This window comes from Nannospalax galili, unplaced genomic scaffold (assembly GCF_000622305.1).
Source record: "Nannospalax galili isolate Female #2095 unplaced genomic scaffold, S.galili_v1.0 scaffold1181, whole genome shotgun sequence".
Lineage (NCBI taxonomy): Eukaryota > Metazoa > Chordata > Mammalia > Rodentia > Spalacidae > Nannospalax > Nannospalax galili.
This window is the reverse complement of record NW_008345687.1, coordinates 825096-836890: the sequence shown is the minus strand read 5'-3', so window position 1 is coordinate 836890 and position 11795 is coordinate 825096. Positions and strand designations below refer to the sequence as shown.

Genomic DNA, 11795 nt, shown 5'->3' with positions numbered 1-11795 from the left:
GGGAAATCGTTGGGAATTTGCCGTTCAGAAGCAAAGGGGCCAAAGATGCCTATATCTCCAACCGTTTATATATTATACAGATACTTACATTGAAAATCATTTCCATGAATTCATTTCTTTCTTCTTTTACTTTACTTTTTCCTTGTATGTCCTGGGTGTGTCACTGGCAGTTTTACTGTCCATGGAAGCTGACGGTAAAGGCTTGTGAGTTGAAGGCTCTTGAGGCTGTCATTTCACAAATAAAGCAAGGGACCAGTTAGAGAATTCAGGTCACTTGGTTAGGGTAAGTAATGCTTCCAAATTCTTACGTGTAAGTCACTCTGATAATTCAACGTTTTCCTAATAATTTCAAACAATGTCCAAGTTTCTGCTCCTTGGTTCCTATACCTAATCTCTAAAACTTTCCATCATGTATTTTTGTCTGAATATTTTAAATAACTGAAGAAACCAAAAGGGCCAGGTTTAACATATATGTATGATATATATGAATGTGTGTATGGAGCCACTAAGTGCTTGGTATTCTCCTGGATGGGTTACTCCTAAAGGTGTTCCAGTTTAAATCTCTGGTAGAAAACCCATTCAGAGGGAACTTTATAAACTCTTGGCTGCAACAGATATGATCACTCTTCATCGCCCTTACGGGAATCCAAAAATTACTTCCAAACCTTTAAAAGCTTGTGTAGGTGCTCCCTTTGCTGTTTTGTGGGAAGGTCCTCATGGTTTTATGTTTATCCCTCAATGGCATACTCAGGTGAAGGCCAGCTTGGGCTACATTATACCCTGTCTCATAAAAAAATGAAAAAAAGAAACAAAATTTTCTATAAAGTCCTTTACCATTGACAAGAAACAGACTCATAAAGTTTAACAAAAATCAGAATGAGAATTTTGAAATGCTGTCAATATTCAATAATTATTGAATTAAGAATTCTGTTTTCTTTTCTAATTTTCAGTTGTACAAATACACAATTCCTAGCTAATTCCTGTATGGAAATATGTCCTAGTATAGTATGAGAAAGGACACATTGTAACATGTGCATTGGTGGTTCAGTGGTAGAATTCTCGCCTGCCACGCGGGAGGCCCGGGTTCGATTCCCGGCCAATGCAACAATTTGTTTTCATTTTCAGGTGCCCTTAAATCATATTTTTCTAAACCGTTAGTTTTAATGTGAAAAAGAAACGTGAATTCTTATATCCAAATATTTTTGTTTCACTTTTATTTCCAGCAACCAAAACTTTTGTTTTTCTACATTTCGTCTTTGTTTCCTGGCTATTTGTTTTTGTTTTTTTGTTTGTTTTGGAATATTCTAGCTGTAAGCAAAATGCTTCAGTAAGAAGTTGAAAAAAACAAGCTAACAGAGGCTTGGAGATGCCGGGGATTGAACCCGGGACCTCACACATGCGAAGCGCGCGCTCTACCACTGAGCTACATCCCCCAGCCGAGAGCATGCGCCTTAGTTTGGATACTCATTCATCGAACGGGGAGTTACTCTGATGATTCTAACAAGAGCTTTGACTTTGTTCTAGTAGACGTTTCCACAGAGCATTTCTTTCTGTGTACTCCCAGCTTAGGCTGCTTTCTTCGTGCATGTGGACTGACCTAGAGCAGCGAGCGGGCAGTCAAAAGTTTGGCCTGCAGCTTAGACACAGTGGGCACAGCGCTTCAGTCCAACGCCGGGAGCCAGAGCGTCCAGAGGGGCGGGGCTTCGCGCAGCAGAGTTCCTGCCTGAGGCCACTGCGCAGGCGCCGAAGATGGGGCGGGCCTGTGAGCGCTCCTTTGGATTTCCTAGGAACTAGCATCCAGATCCTGATCTGTTTCTGGACCTTGAACTGGAGCCCAGCAATGAGACATCACTCAGGTGTCTCTGGAGAGATCTGTTCCTAAAGCAGAGAGGTGCGAATCTCTGCATACGAAAGTCTTTTGGATTTATCTGAGCATCTCCCACCTTCGGGACATCTCTCCAGCCGGGGGAAAGCCACATATCCACAACAAAGCTGCTAGGTGCGGTTACGACCGAATCTTGCTGAAATATGATTTGCAGTTTGCTGTTCCATTGCATGCTACGCAAACTGAAAGAAAATATGCTGTCATCCTCTTGGTGGCTTAGACATACATAAGATAGGGAACTTTTCACTCCGTTTGACATTTACAGCTTGGGTCAATCTGACTGATAAGTGAATGTAGAATTGTTCATCACTGAGTATTTCCGTTGATGTTCTCGATCTTCCTTGACCTAACTGCACCCTAGCCCAAAAGTTACAGACCTAAACAGTCCTGTTCCCATGGAAATGCTTATTTCCAGTTGGTTGAGTGCTGGCTAGGTAGATCGATGGGTTAACTTGGAGTGAAATGAGGTTGTGTGTGTGCGTGTGTGTGTGCGTGTGTGTGTGTGTGTGTGTGTATGTGTGTGTGTGTGTGTGTGTGTGTGTGTGTGTGTGGTGTTCCTTCTGGGTGCATTTTAAGCTAATTCCAGCCCAGGAGGTGAGGCTGTGTGGTAGAAGCCTCAGACACTGACAGCAGGAGGGACAGAGATCTGGTGTCTGGGAGGCTGGGCCAGGTTATTTCTGTTCAACTTGTAAAGCTGAGGCAGCACAATGAGGGCCTGCAGTTTCCCCACCCTTCTTTTGTGCAGAGTACCTGCAGTAACGAAGTAGCCCCCCACTAAGGCAGAGTCTAAAGCAGAAGGGTCAAAATCACTCTGGACAAGCCACAAGCTTCAAAATCCGATTCTATATTAAAAAAAATAAGTAAGTGGCTGTGTTTACATACAGCAGTTTAAACAAATAACTCATAAACAGATTTTGTTTTTAGCCAGAACAAGTCACATGCTGATCTAATGCAACTATAATATGAACTGTCCAAAAGGAGAGGGTGGGAATCAGTGGACCAATATTACGATCTGTTCTAAGCCTCAGAATTTCCCTGCATTCCTTCCCAAGGCACTAGAACATGCATTTCTTAAATTGATTCTGAGTCAGAGATTGGAGACAGAACTGTTTCCCCCACCCAAGGTTTTCACTAGGGCAAATAACAACCACAGTACTCTGTTACCTGAGAGGAAGGGTGGCTTAGCCCAAGTGGAAAGCTTTAACTTACTGGCCCTTTTAGCACCGTGGCTGATGGAGAGATGAACAGGGAAGCATGCTTTTAGATTAGGAGGCCTTTTCCAGAAAACTCCTTGGATTATATCTATTCTGTATGTAAATAAAATTGGCCCTACATGCTCAAAGATATAAAAAGGCTGATCAAATACCCCCAATTATAGAATGCAAGAGAGAGAGGGGGGGGAAATTCCAGTCTGTCTTCTATGCTTTTTTTTTTTTTTTTTTGGTTAGAGAGAAATTTCTCCTATTCCCAGTTTTTTTCTAGGAATGTATACTACCACTGGGCTAAGATACATCTGCAGCCCTCGTTTTACTTTTTATTTTGAGACAGGGTCTTACTAAATTGCCCAGATTGGTCATGAACTCTTTCATCCAGACAGACCTTGAACTTTCGGTCCTTCTTCTTCAGCCTCTTGAATAGCTGGAATCACAAACCTGTCTTTGAAGCAGGTGGCATTTATCTCTGGGGCCGTTTTCACATAGCTTGCTTGCATCAGCTCTTAGCACACATGATCTAGCAGGTACTGAGCTTCCTTCCTTCAGAGCTGGTGACAAGTTGAGGTGTTCCCTCTCATTCCCACCAGCGGTTCTTTGTCCTTATTCATGACTATACATTGGAATCACTGGAATAGCTTTTGAAAAGTGCTCATGTTTGAGTCTAAACCTGTACCAATTGAATTAGATTCTCTAAGCAATATCTTTTCAGGTTTTTTTTGTGTGTGTACATATACATAGACAAAGATTCAATGTATAATGTGTCTTGGCATATAATATGCCTTATGTAACTATTGCAAATTAATTAACATATCCATCTCAGTCTATGCTTTGTATTTGATCCCCAGAACTTGTTTGTCTTATAGCTGAAATTTTGTATCCAGTGTCTAAGTCTCTTTATCTTCATTACAGCTGTGTCTTTAAAATTCTTCAGCTGATCCCTGTGTGTAGCTAAGGCAGAAAGTCACATGCATTCCATGTCAATATGAGATGCCTCAGGCAGGCATAATGGCCTCTACCTTTAATCCCAGCACTTGGGAGGCAGAGGTAGGTGGATCTCTGTGAGTTCAAGGCCAGACTGGTCTACAGGACAACTGGGGCTACAGATAGGGAAATCCCATTAAAAAAAAAAAAAAAAAAAGCCGGGCGTGGTCACGCACACCTTTAATCCCAGCACTTGGGAGGCAGAGGCAGGTGGATCTTTGTGAGTTCAAGGCCAGCCAAGTCTACATAGTGAGTTCCAGGATAGCTGGGGCTACAAGGAGACCCTGTTTCAAAAAAACAAAAACAAGAAAAAAGAATGCCTAATGCTAGGTGAGTGGTTTTCAACCTTGGCTTCACATTAGGAGCACTGAGAAAGCTGTAAAATGAGAATGGTATTTGGGTCTCATTCCCAGACATACTGATTTAATAGGCCTGGGGTGGCCCGGGCAGGAGATGTTTGAAAGACTTCCAGGTAAGTCTAATATGAGCCAAGGCAGAGAATCACTACATTCAAGTGCATACTTTCCCAAGTTCTTCACTTCATGTGTGAACACCCAAGGCTGCCATAATTCTGAAAGTGAAAGGCTCATTGCCCAGACCCCCCTCCCCCACTCAGGAATTAGTGTTGGTGGAGGATGGAGCTGACTCTGTCCAAGTTCTCCTCCTTATTTTCCTCAATGTAAAATCAAACTGGTGGAGGCAGGTGTTCTAGTGCTAAAATGAGCATTTCTTATCATATTCTGTCGCCTCTACCTCACATTCATTCATATGAATGGATTCCTTAAATGGGGTGACCCTGTGGATTTGCTGCCAAATAGAAAGGCTCAAGAAGGGGCTAGGGCGATGGGTGGGAGGAGTGTGATCTGTGCTTGGCACCTGGAAATGCTCGGTGCTTGTAACTTCCTGAGTTAAAAAAGGACTGGATTGCTTTACTCAAGTAGCTTTTGAAATACAGTATTTTGCTCCTCGGGTCAAAACTGTTAGTAATTCTTCATCACCACAGTTAATTATTATTAATAACAATATGAGAGCCAACAAAGCTATTGGTTACATTTAATACAGAAAAAGTTAATAAACATTACTCTTTTCAATGTTTCCAAAAGTGAAAAGTTATAATGATCATAATTTGCATTTAGAATGAGAAGTATTCATTTAACAGTAAGTTAGATCGTACTTGGAAAGTTGCAAATTTTATAATTTAGATTCTGGTTGCAAATTAAAACAGAAGAAGGAACATATTTAAGAGGAAAGAGACTGTTACAAAGTACTCATACATCTGGGAAATATCAGTGGACAATTAGTTTTAGAGGTTATTTTAAGATTAGAGGGTGAAAATAATAACTGTCTTTATGGGTCATGAAAGATTTTTCCAATTTAGATGGTCTACTCAACCAAAGGAGTTTCTGTAGCCTCCAATTCCAGTGGCTGGAAATGGAATGCCCAGTTTCTTATGGTGGTCCCTGACTGAGGTCTGATTTTGCTGACTAGCCTGTCCAATGAGGTTAGGCCTTGCATTTTATTGTAGGTGAATTTGTGTGTGTGTGTGTGTGTGTGTGTGTGTGTGTGTGTGTGTGTGTGTGGTCTTTTCGCAGTGATGAATTTCTTTTTTAAAAAGTTTATTTATATGCTGGGCAAGATGGCACCTGCCTTTAATCCCAGGCTTCAGGAGGCAGAGACAGGCAGATCTTTGTTAGATCAAGGCTAGCCTGGTCTATATGCTGAGTACCAACTTGGTCTGGGACTAGGAGAATCTTGTCAAAAAAAAAAATGTTTATTTACTTTTATGTGTGTTTTGCCTTCATGTATGTTTTTGTGGGGTATTTATTTATTTACTTGTTTATTTATTTTTGTCTTTTTGAGACAGGGTCTCCCTGTGGCCCCAGCTCCCCAGCTGGCCTGGAACTCACTCTGTAGACCAGGGTGAACTCGAACTCACAGAGATCCCCTGCCTTTGCCTCCCGAGTGCTGGGATAACAGGCATCTGCCACCACGCCCAGCTTTGTTTTGTTCTTTGAGACAGGGTCTCCCTGAGTCCCAGATGGTATAGAACTCACTATGTAGATCAGGCTGGCCTTGAACTCACAGAGATCCACCTACATCTGCCTCTGAATACTGGGATTAAAGGTTTGCACCACTTGTCTGCATGTGTGTAAGTATACCACATGTATACAATGCCCATAGAGGCCAGAAGAAGGCAACATATCTCCTGGAATTGGAATTATGAACAGTTGTTAGCTTCCATGTGGGTGCTGGGAATTAACCCTGGGTCCTCTGCAAGAGCAGTGTTCTTAACCACTGAGCCATCTCTCCAGCCCCATAGGTGACTTTTTTATAGCAGTAAGCTCTATTGGGGTCTCTGCAAGTGTGTAACACATGCTGGCTCACAGTTCCATGAGGGGAATGGTAAACAAGAGTGCTTAACAGCAAAGAGTGAATATGGATTCTACAGGAGTGATGAAGGTATTCTGAAACTGGGTTATGTGATGATCACACAACTTAGTAGACTTTCTTAAAGTCCCATAATTGTGATTAGAACAATATATGAGTTATAATGGGATGTAAGGGAATGGAAGGTGTTAAATAGCACAGATTCGTATGACAGTGGGAAGTCACTCATACACATGGTATTTCATGCAGATATGGAAAAGAAAATCGTGATGCTCAGAAGACAGAGAATGGGTGATGATAGATAGACAGCAGTTTCCCACAGATGCAGAGGGCAAGGACAGAGATAGGAAATTACTGTCAACAGGGAGCATCAGCCACGAAGAGGAGTCTGGAGTGGGCACTACCTGTGTAGGGCACTGAGTTGAGCATAGGCAACACCAAGATAAATTGCAACACAACACAAACAAACATTCAAGGACATAATAAATTGTCTATGTGAATTGAAAAACAAAAAGTCAACCTAAGGTTATGTCACCCTTGAGTCTCGACCCTAAGGCCATATCATTAATGTAAGTCTGAAAAAGTGTTTTCAGAGATCACGCCAAAGAATGCTGCTTTCCCTCAATACCCGTTTCCCTTTCTATGACAGGAGATCTGACTTTGCTAGACTTATGGTCATGGCGAACAATTAATGTCTGTACCCTCTCAAGCATTACTGTGGAGGAAAAGGCATGTCTTCTTCCTCTAAAGACATACCCCAGAAGTTGTGAACATCACTCCCCCTCATGTTCCCGTAGCCAGAACTTAGCCTCTTGGCTAACTCAAGCCGCACAGTGAGGGTGGAAACTGAAAGAGGAAGAAGGCACATCACACCCGCCCAGAGCTGTCGGCATCCAGATCAGACTTCAATGGGTGAGAAATACGCTTCATGTTTAAGTAACGTTTTGAAGGATTTTTATTTTTCATACACACCCAGATGAAACTGAATTCTAATTCATAAAAAGAAAGCTTGTCATGATTCTCTCTGGGATGAAGTCAGCACTCAGACAAATGTGGCCATGTGACTCAAACAGACATACTTTGATGGGAAGCAGTGTGGCTAGTTTCATACCTCAAGGTGAGGGGCATTGCCAGAGAGGTTGGTGCAAGCTTCCTGGCAACCAGCCATTTCCTGCTTCATAAATTGTAGGTAAAGAAAAGATACACTACTTCGCTTACTTATCCCCCCAAAAGAAGAAGAGGCAGAGGCAAATGCATAGTAATGAGGGGACCTTTGCCAGCCTTGCCTTTGTGTCTCTACTTATGTATGACTGCTGGGAAGCAAATTAAGAGGATTCACACATTTAAATCAAAAGTTGTCTCTTCTATGACTTTCCTCCACTTTTAAGCTCTATTTATTACTTATGTTTCTCTCTCTCTCTCTCTCTCTCTCTCTCTCTCTCTCTCTCTCTCTCTCTCTCCATATGTGTGTATGTCCTAGGGCTGGAGTTAGAGGCAGTTGTGAACCATTTGACATGGGTGCTGGGAATCAAATTCTGGAAGGGCGGCAAGTGTTCCTAACAATTGAGCCATCTCCCTACCTCCAAATTATAGCATTAGCTTTTATTTTTCCAGTGGTTGGGATTGAACCCAGGGCATTGCATGTGCTCAGCAAGCACCCTACCATTGTGCTATATGCCTAGCTTCTAAGCTCTTTCTAAAAATTTGAAAATTTTACATTATTTATTATTTATACTGTGAATGGTAGATAAGTAAGCTTCTAATCATGAGTGCTATGCCTCTGCTTCTGCTGCTGTTGTGTCTGCTGCTAACCTGGACCAATTTATGGCTTGGCCATAATGAGGGCATGTAAGATGCACATATTAATTATGCACATTCTATTTATATGTACATCTTGCTGCCTCACCAGTTAATGGTTATCTGGGTGGCTTGCTGTACATGCAGCCCGTTGTGTGTGTGTGTGTGTGTGTGTGTGTGTGTGTGTGTGTGGTGTATACACAGCATACATGTGCTGGTCAGAGGACAACTTCCAGAAGTCGGATCTCTCCTTATATCAGAACTCAGGTTATTAGGCTTGGTGGCAAGCGCCTTTACCTGCTAAGCCATCTCCCTAGGCCCTACCTCTCAGCTCTTGTCAGTATGTAAAAAACTCCTTAAAAAGTGGGAAACCAGATATTCCAAATACTCCTATGTCTTGTCACTCTTGGACACTCACCCCCTCCCCAAAAGAAGAAGATGACAATATGGCATTCTGCTCATTCTCACTCAGAAAGCTAAGTTTTCTACTTGTACCCAAATACAGAAAGCAGAAATAAACATGTCTTGGAATTTAACAGCAATAGGATAAGTGTTGGGTTGGAGAGATGGCTTAGCAGAGTCCCTGAGTTCAGTTCTTAGCACTCACGCAGGATGGCTCACAACCACCTGTAACTCTGGCTCCAGGGGATCTGACACCCTCTTATGGCCTCTTCAGGCGCTTGCACATACACATACACATATACATACACACTTAAGATAAATCTTACAAAACAAAGTAAATGAGTGTGGTGGCTCCCTTTCAAAATCCTAGGCTGAGGCAAGAATGCTGAGCCTGCAGTCCGGAGGTCAGCCTGGGCTGTATAGTAAATTCCAGGCCAGCCAATGTGAGACTCTATATCAAACAAACAAAAGTTAAAACCCATAAATGTTGTATAGAATGCCAGGAAAATGTCCATAGCTTTGCAAAACTAAATATTATTATGGGACAGGCATGGCGATGCATGCCTTTAAATCCCAGTGCTTGGGAGGTCGAGGCAGGCAGGATGTCTGTGAGTTCAAGGCCAGCCTGGTCTACGTAATGAATTCCAGGCCAGCTGGGGTTACAGGGAGACCCTGTCTCAAAAAGACCAAAAAATAAATAATAAAATAAAATAAATATAATTATGTAACAATAATGTGTATTTTGTCAACTTGATACAAAAGAGAGACTTCTGGGGAAAGGGAACCTCACTTGAGGAATTTCTTCCATCTTACTGGCCTGTGGCCATGTCTGTGAGGCATTTTTTAATTGGTAATTGGTGCAGGAGGGCCCATCTCACTGTACATGGTGCCATCATTGGGCAAGTGGGCTTGGGCTGTAGAAGGAGGATAATCTGAGCAAGCCAGAAAGCAGCATTCCTCTGCAGTCTCTGCTTCAGTTCCTACTTCCAGGTTTCTGCGTTGAGTTCTTGCCTTGGCTTCCCTTGATGGCCTCCGAGATGTAAGCCAAATAAACGCTTTTCTCTGTTTTTTTTTTTTTTTTTTTTTTTTTTTTTTTGTGACAGGGTCTCCCTGTAGATGCAACTGGTCTAGAACTCCCTTTATGTAGATCAAGCTGACCTCTGTCTCATAGAGATTCAACTGCCTTTGCCTCCCAAGCATTGGGATTAAAGTGGTGGGCCACCATGCTCAGCCCCAAGTTGCTTTTTGGTCTTGGTGTTTACCATATCAAGAGAAATCTAGCTACAACAAATAACATACTGTGTATGTATGCATGTACATGTGCATGTGTGTGTGCATGTGTATGTGTATGCTTTAAGATGACTGCATAGATTTGGTAATGTAAGACATAATACCAAGCTCCTAAATATTGATTGATTAGGAATATATTAGAAATGGGGACCATGAGAGGAGGTGGTGCCAAAAATGATTCTAGTTTCTGGCTTGAGCAACTACACACACACACACAGTAACAATGAAACAGGAAACATTAGAAGGAAAGCAAGATTTCATTATTTCCTTTTGTTTTTGAGGCAGGATCTGACTATGTAGCCCAGGCTGGCCTTGACCTGATTTTCCTCCTGCTCTGGCTTTCCTGGTGTTGGATTACAGGTGTGTGTCACCACATCTGGCTGACAGTGAGTTTAATAGGTAGTTATTCTCTGTTTTTATTTTGTTCAATTTGGAATGCATTAATCTCTTTCACAGGAGAGCTTAGTAGATACTTAGAAGATGGCTTTGGAGACAGACAGGAGGTGTCACAATTAAGTATATATGTTTATTTGAGCCAGTTGGGTTTGGTAATCCATGCCTGTAATCCCAACATTCAGGAGCTAGAAACAGAAGAATAGCGAGTCCTAGGCCACCATAGTGAGAGTCTTTTAGAAAAAAAATTTTGAAAGACACTACATTTTGGGAAAATAAAGTCACAGAATTAATTGGCTGGGAGAGTTTAAGAAGAAAGTAAAGAATGAAACAGGAGGCAACTAGGAATTGAAAGACCAAGAAAACAGAAGGGAGAGGAAAAGCTTGGGAGACAAGAGGCATCCAGAAGATTTCAGAGATCCCAGTAGGAAGAAAAGTCTTTGAAAAGGTTAAGGGTCAGGGATTGGGATCAGTGGTAGAGGGTTGGCCTAGCATAAGAGAGACTTTAAATTTATTTCCCTGCATTGGAAAAGAAAGGGAGGCTAATTTTGAAAAGACTACCACCTAAGAAGTCAGGGAGCACAGCAGAGACCCAACGTTCTCATTAGATTAAGGGACATGGAGAGGGTCTTGTTACTTTTAATAACAGTTATTTTACTGCAAAATTACATGTTAATTCTCCTAATAAGCACTATGCAATTTGCAGTGATTCTCTCTGGGACATTTTCTTCTCTTTCTTTTATTAAAAAAGCTGTTTCATGTTCTCTACCTTTTAATATCTACCTTAAAGAAATTCCGTTTGAAGCAAATTCACTTGAAAATTAAGAAAGGACAAGAGACATAGACACCTTTAAATCATCAAGAGCTTCACAAATAGAAGACTTAAAAATTTTTTTATGGTTCCTACCCCCCAAAATTACATTTTTACATTTGCTCCTTAAACAGATACTTATTGTGCACCTATCATATGCTAAGTACTATGTTAGAGTGGGCCATAACACAGTAACACAATTAGTGCTGTCCCTGCTTTGATCTCATTTAGGGTCAAGAGAGTTGTATAACCAAATATAAAGAAATTATCTATGAGCCAGGTATGGTAGTGTAAACCTTTATTACTTATAATCCAAGCACTTGGGGTGCTGAAGCAGGGGGTTTGGCATGAGCGTGAGGCTATCCTGGGCTACATTGGGAAACCCTTTCTCAAAAATAAAAATATAAAAAAAGAAATGATCAATAGTGTGATAGAAAATGTGGTAGGAAGAGCTAAGAATTCTATATGTGCCAGGTATGGTGGCGCATGCCTTTAATTCCAGCACTGGGGAGGCAGAGGCAGATGGACTCTGTGAGTTCGAGGCCAGCCTGGCCTACATAGTGAGTGCCAGGCCAGCTGGGGCTACAGGGAGACCCTGTCTCAAAAAGACTCCCTCCCCCAAATTCTATATGAA

At 41.8% G+C, this 11795-nt stretch overlaps 2 non-coding genes across 2 annotated transcripts; one reads left to right on the top strand and one right to left on the bottom strand.

The window, feature by feature from the left end:
- The first annotated feature begins 1033 nt into the window (after positions 1 to 1033).
- Trnag-gcc lies at positions 1034 to 1104 on the top strand. The gene has a single exon. It is a non-coding gene; the product is annotated as a tRNA-Gly (tRNA).
- Positions 1105 to 1361: 257 nt separating this feature from the next.
- Trnaa-cgc lies at positions 1362 to 1433 on the bottom strand. The gene has a single exon. It is a non-coding gene; the product is annotated as a tRNA-Ala (tRNA).
- Positions 1434 to 11795: the final 10362 nt, after the last annotated feature.